Source organism: Oculina patagonica, chromosome 4 (assembly GCF_052425735.1).
Source record: "Oculina patagonica isolate OP01 chromosome 4, crgOcupat, whole genome shotgun sequence".
NCBI lineage: Eukaryota > Metazoa > Cnidaria > Anthozoa > Scleractinia > Oculinidae > Oculina > Oculina patagonica.
This window is the reverse complement of record NC_135761.1, coordinates 21,822,419-21,835,503: the sequence shown is the minus strand read 5'-3', so window position 1 is coordinate 21,835,503 and position 13,085 is coordinate 21,822,419. Positions and strand designations below refer to the sequence as shown.

Here is a 13,085-nt window from a genome sequence, read left to right as displayed (position 1 = left end):
GGCTATTCTTTATAACAACGAAAAAGAACCAAAATATGTCAGATATGCGAGTTCGGAGACAAGACTGATTGCATTTTATTACCGGGGTAATCCGTGTGGAAAAAATGCATGTTTACAGTATTGTGAATAAGTAATGCACCCAAATTTCTGCCTGCGCTTTTCGAGGAAATTTCACTTGGAGCAATATTGCTGCAACGTTTTGCGCTGTTTCGTCGTATTTTTGTTGTATTCCTAAAAAACAAAAGTAATGAGACTTGCTAAAAAACAGGCCTTTTCCAATAAGCTACATTGTATTCTCAAATTCAGTGTTCATATAAATGACACATCAAAAAGGTCAGGGAGGCAATAAAAAAACTTTTTGTTTCTTTTTCTACAAAACCTCTTTCAACATCAAATTATCCTAAACGTAAAAAGCTAGTGAGAATAAAAACTTATAAAAAATTAATTACTGTAACAGAAGTGACGTTGTGTCTAGCAGATAAAATTGGCAAATGTGCATGCATAACTTTACCGCTTTATATTTTTCGAATGATATCCCGGATAATAACAACAACAGAGGCGCGCAAAGGACACTGGTTGACAATGCCCCTTTAATTTATGACTGCATCTTTCCAACTCCCGAACTCGTGGTGCATCTTATAACGTAGTGTTTTGGTAAAATTTTCAGTTCGGAAACTTAGCATGATAAAGTCAAAATTGCTAAGTTTGGGTCCGAGTGCACCTTTTAACCAAGAAACTATGGTAAATGTTTTTTATTCCCTGTGATTCAATTTTGGTTCAAACAAATTATTTACTGAACAATTTTATTTTGATTTTATTTCTCCAATATCGCGCTCAGAACTGACCTACGAGGGTTCAGAATAGCCGGCGCAGTATTTAGAATAGCCGGTAAAATGGGCCTGTTGCCAGCTTATTTTGATAACCCTGCGTTTGCTGCATGAATGCAAATCTTGAAGATATATACTTTTGCTGCATGAATGGAAATCTTGAAGACAACACTGTCTTGTTGCCTACTAAAGCATCTTTTGGTTGCACTTAATGTGACAGAAGAGTTGTCTGATTAAAAAAGAGTGCGAAGGCCTTGTTGTTGTAGGCAGTAACAAAGAACCTCCAATGCCTTTAAAGGAGCAGCAATTCTTATACATTTTGGTGTTAACTATAATAGAATAATGAGGGTGCACTCAGTGTTTAAAAAAAGTTACATGTAAGCCTTTGATCAACAAAGAAAGGCATAATTCATTCTAAAAGGTATGAATATTAAAATTCAATATATTTCTTGCTAACAATAGTATAGAAACTGAACATTTGAATTTAAAAAAAAAAAACAGAAACATGTTTTTGTGCTTGTCTGAAAAGTCATTTTCAATATCTTAAAACATTGTTACAATCAAAGTAAAATATATTTTTAGGCTTGCTCAAACTTGATTATTCTTGGATTTGCTTTTTGACTCTATTATTATTTATACCAACACCTTGCATTTTCATGTAGCACTAAATCATGGAGACTTCGTCCCTTTAATGTAGGGTAAAACCACACTAGATTTAGTTTCCTGCAGTTTTTTTGTTGGTCTGGAGGTCGTAGTGAGTTTTCATACGAACAAAGAAGGATGCCCGTTAGAAACAAGCACTGACGATAATAGTATCTTTTCTTTGGAGATAACTAATGGTTTTGTTATGAGGTAATTGGTTTGGTCATCATGTTAGAAGAAAAAGTGGGCTGTTGGTTATTTCAGATGTTGTAAAAAGCTGTTGACTTGGTCTGGATCAAAGATGATAGTAAAAGACTTTGCATACACTGTATCCCTTCCAGATTTTAGGCTTAATTGCAGGCCCCTAAAAATCTTTTCATGAAGATGTTATCTATAACTGCAGAGACACCTCCCCTGTTGTTGGTAAATCAATCTATTGTATTGGAAAATAATGTGGATCGTAGTACAAAATTAAAAAGGTTGGCAATTTGTGTAAGTGTTAGGTTTGTGTGGTCGGCAAAGCTGGAAGATCATTTTCTAGTTTGGGAATTGTGGCCTTTATGGCATCTTTCAATTGGCATGATCATTCAGTGTACATGTAAATAAAGATTTTACATGTACATGTACAGATGATGTTGGGATGATTTCCTTTTCTTGTATTCTTTCACACATGTAGTTAATGGTAATCACAAAATGTGTAGAGCTGGTAACTGTGTACAGCCAAATGAGCAAGCAAAGGTGTACAATACACAATATACATTGTAGGTCTCAATGGTACATTTGGCTTTTGTATCTTAGGCTGAGGGTAGATCCTAGGTGGCTGGTGTTGGGCCTGATCTTGTTTTAGACAGTTTCTGATAGATGCAGTCCACTTCATCTTTTAGGAGAAAATAAATGAAATGAGCAACAAGGGCTCAATAATTAAATAAAAACATGAGCAACAAGGGCTCATCAAAAATAAAAACATGAGCAACAAGGGCTCAATAGGTATTAAAATAACTCAAATGAGCAACAAATGTTTAATAATAAAATAAAAACATGAGCAACAATGGCTCAATATATACTATATACAAGGCTAAAAAGAGTTAAAATGGTAAAATTAATATGATAAAACCAAACGTTTTCGGCTGTTTGCCATCATCAGGGTTGAAGAGACCGTCCGCACGCATGCATTTATATCTTATGTAATTCCCGTTGGGAAAAGTTTACTGACATAAGAAATGACTTGTTTGTTCAAACTGGGGCGGAATTGTTGGATCATTAGACCCTCAACGATTCTACGCTTGTGGAATGTCTGTGCTGAAGAGAGAACACGCCAGGTGAAAGAATGCGATGGGTTTTCCCGCAGGTGTTTTGCAGGTTCAGAGGTGTGAGCAGGATTTGAATGTTCCGCAATTCGCACTTCTAAATTTCGCACAGTCTCGCCAATGTAGTCAACCCCACAAGAACAATCTCCTTTGTAAACAACTTTGGATCTGTGAGTGTTTTTGTCTTTGTTATTAAAGAGGCTTTTGATGCGCCTTGTTTGCCACAGGATTACAAAGATGAAGTTGAAATTAGTAAACTTGTTGAGTTTAGCAATAAACGTTTTACTAAGTTTTTCGTTTTTGCCGCAAAACGGGAGCCTTTGTTATTAAAGAGGCTTTTGATGCGCCTTGTTTGCCACAGGATTACAAAGATGAAGTTGAAATTAGTAAACTTGTTGAGTTTAGCAATAAACGTTTTACTAAGTTTTTCGTTTTTGCCGCAAAACGGGAGCAAATCCTGCTCACACCTCTGAACCTGCAAAACACCTGCGGGAAAACCCATCGCATTCTTTCACCTGGCGTGTTCTCTCTTCAGCACAGACATTCCACAAGCGTAGAATCGTTGAGGGTCTAATGATCCAACAATTCCGCCCCAGTTTGAACAAACAAGTCATTTCTTATGTCAGTAAACTTTTCCCAACGGGAATTACATAAGATATAAATGCATGCGTGCGGACGGTCTCTTCAACCCTGATGATGGCAAACAGCCGAAAACGTTTGGTTTTATCATATTAATTTTACCATTTTAACTCTTTTTAGCCTTGTATATAGTATATATTTTATAAAGCGAACATTATGGACATCCCAATGGCTCAATAGGTATTAAAATAACTCAAATGAGCAACAAATGCTCAATAATAAAATAAAACAAATGAGTGACAAGGGCTCATCAAAAATAAAAACATGAGCACAAATGCTCGACAACAAAAAGAAATCAAATGAGTAACAATGGCTCAATTATAATAAAATAACTCAAATGAGCAACTAGGGATTAATAAAAATAATAAATCAAACGAGCAACCATTAGGCTCATCAAAAATCAGGAATGTAGCTAAAAAAACACTAAGCCGGCTTGTGAACAACAAGCCCAGCTGGCTTTTCTGGCCTTGGTAGCTCTAAACGTTTACAGGTCTAAGTCTTTGTTTTCACCTGAAATTTCAGCTGGATTTAAGTTCTATTTCAGTTGGTTAAATTAGCCGGCAGCTGGCCCTTAGCGACATCCCTGAAAAATAAAAACATGAGCAACAGGGGCTCAAAATTAAAAAAAATAATAATAATCAACACTTCTCCAAAATGGAATAAAATGAGCAACAAGGGGTCAATAATAGTGGTTGGCTGACAAATTGTTTGTAATTCAAAAAAGTCTTTGACTACATCCAATGCTGTATAGCATTGTCCAACATTGCTTTTGTTCTTTAGGTTCTCCTTGATTTCTTTGTTTATTTGAGGAAATGCCGTCTTTGTCGCTTTTTCGGCAAGGTAGTGAATCCATAGCACGTTTGTGTAAGGATTAAATGGTCCTCAGTCACCTCTGTTAATTAAATATAAAAGGTGTTCTAAAATTAATAAAGCACTCCATACTGTAAGTGATCAGTAGCACAGTTCTGATGTACAAAGGTGTAACAAAAGGGTGAAATTGAAAAATTTAACAAAGAATTAATTTTTGTTAGAAATATCTCAGAAAGTGAACAAAATTGGTTCCTACATGTATCTTACAATCATGCAATTTTAGTCAAATCAGAGGCATTTCAAGCGAGTTTTCAATTACCAGGTACCCATATTGCATTCTATGCCCTCTTTTGTGAAATGTGCATAAATACAGTTCATTTAGAAAAATGTTAGCAAGAAAGTTAATTCCAAGATACTAAGAATAAAAAATAGTTACAGAGATACGAGAATTTGCTCATGTTCCTCCAAAGGAACTTGATAAATTGGTCTTCACCCTTTTCGCTTTGGTGCAAGTGGTCCACAAATATACTGCACAGTTCCTGGTTAGACTGCTGCCACCTTCTCATCTAATTTGATGTGCAGTCAATTATGTTCTCCCTTAAAAAGAAATTTCCCAGAAGAACAGCTTGTCCTCTGGAATAGATGTTTCCATAAGAGTCATTGAAACCTTCTTTAAGGAAAGTGACTCCATTGCTGGTGATTTTGAGAAGGTAATCATAGTGACTGTCTTCTGTCTTCTTCAGCTGCCACTGCCACAATGCTGCACTTTTTTTTACAAGATCTGCAAGTTTAGTTGAATGTTCAATGGTGCTGCATCTTCTGTAGCTCTGGTTGTAGCACCTGAGGGCTCTCTTGACAGAGATTGAAGATGGTGTAATGGCATCAAAAGCACATTTATCCGCAATATGGCGTAGTGCAGTTGCGTAACGATCAAAGGATTCACCAGGCTCTTGTTGTCGCAAATTAAAACGATAACGCTCAAACGGAACATTCTTTCTTGGGATACAGTAATTGTCAAATCGCTCGATGACAGCATCGATGTCCTTTTTCTCCGTAGCGGTTAAATTCCATGTTTTCAGTCATCCACCCATTCCTTATTTTCACAGTTGTCAAAATTTTTAATCATGCAATCATGGCAGTAACAAGATCTTTCTTTTGTGAAGACTTTCAGCTCTTCACTGCAAGTCCTCGCAGAGTGAAATTGTCAGATGCCTTTGACATTGCAGAATTGTCAATCTGCCTGGTTCTGTGCAACACTCAGCTTGCCAGTAGATGGCAAATAGAAGAAGACACGCCTCCTAAGAACTTGTGCGCAAGAGAGCCAAAGTTGGTTTTGAATGACTTATTGTTAATGAGCGAGAACGTATTGTGCAAGTTTTACGTCATTTTGATTGAAGAAATATCTCACATTATTCATAATTTACTGCGTCTTTTGTTATAGGATTTGTGCCTCTCCTCCCAACAGTCGCCAATTTAAAATTAGAATGCCCGGAAAGCCATCCTAGCAACATCTTACCCTAAAATGCAAAGTTCAATAGTAATATACAAGGAAAGGAAAACATGAAATTAATAAAAGATGAACGTTTGCATGATGTTGTTTTCTCAAAGGTGTTTACACTCAGCATGCAAAAAAAGAACAAGCAACATTAAGATCGTCTTCTTACCACCAATCGGCCACTCCTTTTCTGGAATTTAAATTGAAAAAAAGGACAAGCCACGAGGTGGATCTGTTAAATAAACCATTGTCATCATCATTATCATTTTCATAACTTTTTTTACTGCAACGAGCCTGTGCAGGGTTACAAAAGTTTTTGTCATGTTGTCCGTTGGTGTGTCTTTTAAAATGTACAAACACTGAAGTATAACAATATATATAATGCAACATAAGAAAGAGAAAGCGTAGAATTCAGGATAAAAAAATTAACATAATGTTGAAGAGTTGTAATGTTCAAAACAGACGTTACAAAAAACCCCTTCAATACACAGACATGACGGAAAATCCAAATCAGGGAAGTTTTATACCAAGCAACCCATGATGTGATGGTCAGGATACAGTACAACCATAGCAACATCTCGTATGAATTTTTTCCCCAAAACATGGACAACTCATAAATCCGTTACAACATAGATTCATGAAGTCAATTATCGAAGGAGTTGGTGCTTGTGTATTCTTATGATGAATATGTTAAAAGTTGAAGCTGATCAAGAAGTCTTGAATCTCAATGGTTGTTGTAGATCAAACCGGTTTGGAAGAAATTTCCCAAGATATGTGATCATTTTGAGTAGTCTTTGCAACGACTAGAAGCAGTTTACAAGGGTACATATTAAATTACACAATTTATACACAACTTTGGAGCTTGTCTTTTTCTTTTTCTTTCTCTGGCCATCCCCATCTTTCTCTGCTCTACCTTGCTTCTGGGTTTGTGTGCCTACAGAAAGTAATAGTTTCAGCCCATTAATTTTTTTGGCTAACAATTTTGCTTTTTAACGTTGATGTCAAATATTTGGCGGATTTTTTGACTTGTTTGGTTTTTAATATATTTTAAATTGAGGTTTAAGTGAAGTAGGGATGATGCCAGTGTGTCGCATTACCTTGAGTCTTAAGCACTGGACGCCTGTTATCTGACTTGTGCAGTATGCACCAAGCTTCAGGTATTGATTGAAATTCAAACTTTTCCAAGTCTGTTACATCTTTTTGGAACTCAAAAACGAGGAAAAAATTGGTCACTTGGAAAGATATCTAGTAAGTTGGGATGCACCAGTCATGTTAACAAAATGAGTTTGAAAAAGATGATTTCGGCCAATCACAAAAACACAGCTCTGTTCAATAACATCCTGCTAAACGTATGCAATTACAATTCAACAGTTAGTACGAAAAGGAGTTAATACTTGATAACCCTGTACAAAACGAGTTAGGAGCAGCAATTGTAATGCACCTCTTACAGCCACAGTTGGTTATGGATGACTTTTTTGATGAGTGGGAACGTAGCTTGCAAGTTTTAGTAATTTTCTGGTCTGCCGTTATACGATTCGTACTCCTTCTTCCATTGGTCCTATTTTAATACTAGATTGCCACGATAGCAGTCTCAGCAACAGCCAAGTCCAAGTGCTGTCTTTTGCAATATGCTCCACGCTTGGAACATCAATCTAAACTCACATTTTTCTAGGTCAGTTCCACCATTGTTGTTTTCAAACACAATAAACATTTGATCACTTGGAAAAATATCCGAAAGAAATTGAAATGGATGCAGCAGTCATGTCATCGTGATAATTGATTTAGAGCATATTACCATTCCAGTGCTTTAATTTCCACCATTTCAAAACTCAAAAACTATGTAGTATTGATGAAATTTATCTGAAGAAATTTAAATGGAATAATAGCTTTTGTCTAGAAAGTCGTAAAATTTAACAGGAGCCTCCTGTTCACATGCTTTTAAAATTCTCTTTCAACATTGTAGCGTGAAAACCACGTTCCTTTCCTAGATTCACTCCTCATTGTTCAGGCGTACGTCTATGAGAAGTTTTTTATATTTTGCTATTCTCCAAGCAAACTCAGCTCCCTAAGCTACTAATACCTTTTACCAAAGTTTCCGATTAAAGCATTTGGCGCATGGTACGCCTTCTTTCCCTCATCCTTATGATCACTGTATATGATCCCGAGCAGTTGATGATTTTTCATAAGTCTTGCCACAGCAGTTAAGCTTTCCAATTTTGTAGCTATAAACCTTCTTCAAAAGACCATCCCATTTGTACTCTTTGAACGTTTTAGCGTGAAAACCATGTTCCTTTCCTCCATTTACTCCCCTTGGTTCAGGCGGTTTCAAAAGTGCCTCTCTGAAAGCCTCCGTCTGTGGCCAACAGGTGATAAAGCGTTTAAAATGTAAAAATGACAAAAATATACAAACTAGTACAGTAATACAAATGCTGCAATCTGCTTGGTTGGTTCTTATTACCGGTATATGCCAATTATGTACAATAATCTGGCCCTATCTTCCAGCCAGGTGCAATGCAAGGAAGTACATTTGTACAAGTATCCTTAAAGGGTTGGATTATAAACTTGAGCTTTTGCCGACAGCACTAATTGCCTCGACCTTGATTATTCTGGATATTGCAAAAAAATAAGCCAATAATTGTTTCTTAATATACATTATTTTACAGCTAGAACCTAACAAATGGCTATTTACCATCCTTCTTGCCTTTCAGCCTCTTCCTTGTATTATTCATGGAACAGTTCCTTCATAATTTTGTGCCAACTATCTTGTTTTTCACGTCTTTTAGTGCACTTGAGGATTTTGCGCATTCTACCTAACATATTCATTTGGATGCATTTCCTAAAATTGACATTATCATATCACTGTCTTTAATGCACCATGTTAGAAGATCTTTGTCAAAAGGTCATGGGAATTCATACTGCGTATCAGTGTCATAAGTGCAAAAACATGCACCATATACATCGACACTGTATTGCTATTCTCCGATTAGAATTAGCCATAATCACACTCTTCTGCCCTTTTCCTACCCCAATGTTGCTCCTTCTTACCTTTCCCGTGCACTGATTTCATGTGCCTTGTCAAATTGCCTTGACAGTTACAAGACCAATCACAATCAAGGCACGTAAATGGTTTTTCCCCCTTGTGGATAAGTGCGTGTTTTTCCAAATGATTTGGTCTGGTAAACCTTTTTCCACAAATGGTGCACGGAAATTCGTATGTGCTACCAGACATTGTCTCTTGGAAACAAGATAAAAATTACAACAAAACAGTCAACACGATTAATTTAAATAACCTAGTTCCAATAACGTTGTAGAAAAAAGTGAAAAGGATTCAATTAGTTTTACTATCATAACTGTAGCATTTAGAGAAACCTCACAAGTTTATATCTGTACACTTTAAAATAATAATAATAATAACCATTCATATAGCGCAACTTCTATATGAATACTCAGTTGCGCTTAACAATAAGCTAAAATTAAGAATTGACATAAAAATTAACTTAAGTAATTTACACTCTTTATTCTCTTCCCCATACCCCACTCTTTACAATCTTTATTGTCACTCTAAATTAATCTACAATGCGTCTGTTCTTGTTATCCCAGAAAAAAATTATTAAAGAAATCGAAAAATTTATTTTTCAAATCAGAGCCCACTAGCATGACTGTCTGACCTCGTGGGCTCATTTGCATGTAGCCAAAAATGGTACACCCTTAATTATTAAAGTTATCAATGGTTAAATGCTAAACACGCATCCCCAACATGGCATTATGTATTGCCTTTAAAATCAATGACAAAAGGAAAAGACAAAAAGATCTTAGAATAGTTTACGCACATTTTTCTTGACATCTCCAAGCAAACTCAGCTCCCTAAGCTACTAATATCTGTTACCAAAGTTTCCGATTAAAGCATTTGGGGCATGGTACGCCTTCTTTCCCCCATCCTTATGATCACTGTATATGTGATCCCGAGCAGTTGATGATTTTTCAAAAGTCTTGCCACAGCAGTTAAGCTTTCCAATTTTGTTGCCATAAACCTTCTTCAAAAGACCACCCCATGTGTACTCTTTGAACGTTTTAGCATGAAAACCACGTTCCTTTCATCCATTCACTCCCCAAAAGTGCCTTTCTGAAAGCCTCCGTCTGTGGCCAACAGGTGATAAAGTGTTTGAAATGTAAAAATGACAAAAATATACATACTAGTATACTAATACAAATACTGCAATCTGCTTGGTTGGTTCTTATTATATGCCAATTATGTACGATAATATGGCCCTATCTTCCACCAGGTGCAATGGAAGAAAGTACATCATGTACAAGTATCCTTAAAGGGTTGGATTATAAACTTGGATGCTTGTCGTCTTACTTTGGGGTATACATTTTGGCTAGTTACCTAGCTCGCTTTCTCATGCCGTGATTTTGCGTGCCTCCAAAAATTCCCTTTGTGGTTAAAACTTTTTCTGCAATCACGACACTCAAATGGCGTCTCTCCATCGAGTTTAAGCATATGCTTATGAAATTGATGGGGCCTTGTGCAATCTTGACCATAAATTGTTGATTAGTAGGTGCTCGCAGCGTTGATTTGGTCTTGTAAATGTTTGACCGCAAAATTTGCACGGAAATGAGTAGGAACGCGACATCTTCCCACACAAACAAGGTAAAAAAATAAAAATAAAACAGTCAAAATGATTATTTTTTATTTAAATACACCTTATAAGTGAGTTGTATAAGTTTTAACAATTAAAGGTGTGCATTTAAATTAAGAAAAAATATTTTTTTAAAGTTAGCATTAAAATTATGGTATCTTTAAGGGGTCTAAAATAGATTGGTCCAGCCTTAGATTGGTCTCTTTAAGGGTTCTTTTCATAATTTCTGACGAGTATCCCATCACGTTTACGAGGAGTTTTCCATTTTAACCATAATCACACTCTTCTGCCCTTTTTCCCACCCTGAATCTTGCTCGGCATTCTGTGCTATTATAAGGCGTCTTTTATTATGTATCATCATTTCAATTTCCTGGTGGTTTGGTTGACTAAATTTCTTTCCGCGAATTTCCCAGGGCAATGTGGTGGTGTTAAGTCATCTTCTCTTGCATACAAGATAAATATAAAAATACCCAGTAAAAAAAAAAAACAGTAAATGCTCAATCTAGAACTATTTCTTTGAAATGTTTAACTTAATGAAAATCAATAAGTCAGTTTCTTCAAAATCTGGATGATGTGAATGCATGGTCTGCTTTGACAAAGAATTGCTTCCATTTTCAAACCAAGGGTCAGATTCTTAATATGCTAACTTCGAGCTAGCATAAGTGAATTGAGCTGAAAATTTTCTGAATGAAAGTAAATTCTTTTGCCATTTTGTAATCAGTGATCTGGCAATTTTTATTTTGAAAAAAGATGGTGCTTTTGTCCTATGAAGGCACCTTACCAATGTGTGACCTCCTGAACATTACCTCTGAGATTTCATTACTTCCAACAAAAAACCAGGACTCATTTTGTGTGATATAAGGCCTGTCTCTTAGTGTGGTAAAATATTGCAAATAGGAACTCAATCTCTAGACAGACAGTTTGGGGGAATCAGTGTCATGTCAAAATTACCTGAGTGTAAAGCTGATTGAAAACCTACAGCAGTTTTATGACACTAATGATTCTTTCATCAAGACAACAAATGACATCATTCCTACCGTCGTGCGAATAGATGGTGGAAACAAACCCATCACCTATAATAAAAACCTCAAAAAATCTTGAAACCCTGCATGGACAATGTTGTTATTACAAGACAATTTTTACAGAAACGTGACTGTCTTTGTGCTTTGTTTACTGTGTTAGGTTTGCAAGGTATTTGTGGTGTACAGCCGCCACCTTTCCCCGTATGGTGGATTTTCGTTCTTCCCTGAGGCATACTATTTCTAATTCTGTCTCTTTCCTAGCCCGACCCTTGGGCATACTCACCTTTTTTATGCATTGAATTTGCGTGCCTTATCAAATTACCTTTCCTTGTCCTATAGTGGTTCTCAAGGTGATTCCTCCTTTCGAAAGACTAGGTGCAAATACTGCACTTAAATTTCTTCATACCTGACATCTTTATTTGCAAATAAAATAAAATGGTTTGAATAATCAATTAAATTAATTAAGTTAAGTTATGATCACTGGTAGTTAGATTTTAGTGTCGGGGACGGACCATTTTTTTCCTGGATTGGAGGCAGGGGAAAATTACCTCACCCTTCCAAGAAAATAATGGTCCCTCCTTACCTTTTAGCGATCAGCCAATCGTGTCAGTGAAGACTTTTGGGTCAAAAGGTCATAGGAGTTTATACTGTGGATAAGTGTCTTAAGTGCAACTATGTAAGAAGATTTTTGTCAGAAAGGCATGGGTGTTCATGACAAAATACACATGAACCATATACATCAACACTACCTACAGATGATCGGTGTGGACAATTGGAATTGGAATTGGAACTGCACAAGCTTTTGATTCTATCGATGTGCCTGCATCATACAACTGTTTGGCAAAAAAATACTTTATAAGAACAACCAAACGTTTATAAACCAGGTTGATTTTTATTTTCCATAAACAATGGGAATTAATATAATTATCTTAAATATTGGATCCTGCTTCAAAAAAGCACTAATTAGGCTACAACAAAATTTGAACTGTACTCAATATTTCACTACTGACAGTAAAGATAGCTTTAGCTCATAGCAACTTCTTTCTTTCCTGCTTTCCTTTTTGTCACATGCAAAAAGAGGGATTCTTCATTTCTTTACAGCATTATAAATGTTCTTCAAAATTCTAAAAAGTTATATACCGGCAAAGTCATTTTCATCTAAATTGTCATCTTCAGGGTGATTTAAATTTTAGTGACGTGCACACAACACTTTTTATATCAAGAAATTGCAGAGAAAAGGTGCCACTGTTGAATCATTTTGGCTTTTTGCAGCCTACGTACAGGACTGAAACAGTGTCCCCTTCCCTTTCCCCATGACCAGAGATCTCTTGTTTCTTTATTGTTACTGATGGGGTTGTAGAAAAGAATTTGATTCTCGCATGAAAGCAGTCAACAAACATGGCGGTTGATGTGGTCAAACTTCTAAAACTTTGCCTTCACCACACAAGGACTATGGGTCATGAGCACTAGAGATAGAAAATCACTACAAATCAATGAGGGCAGAACCATTTTAATCGCTATACTGAGCACTTAGAAATCTGTCATCTCTCGCATGAGATTAACCAGATAGCGATTAAGAAGTGGTAACTTAGCTGAAAATCTCCCAGATTTTTTTAAGGTTAGCATCTTTTATTTCTTTTCTGTTGCATAGCGTTATATGCTGCTAGTGTCTTAGTGAGTTAAGGTTCCACAGATCTTCAAAC

General features: G+C 36.2%; 1 long non-coding RNA gene across 1 annotated transcript in view; it reads right to left on the bottom strand.

The window, feature by feature from the left end:
• Positions 1–7,988, bottom strand: part of LOC144652465 (uncharacterized) — a 33,330-nt gene extending 25,342 nt beyond the window's left edge. The window contains exon 1 of the long non-coding RNA XR_013570543.1: positions 7,951–7,988. This is a non-coding gene — a long non-coding RNA (uncharacterized LOC144652465). The remainder of the gene's footprint in view (positions 1–7,950) is intronic.
• Positions 7,989–13,085: the final 5,097 nt, after the last annotated feature.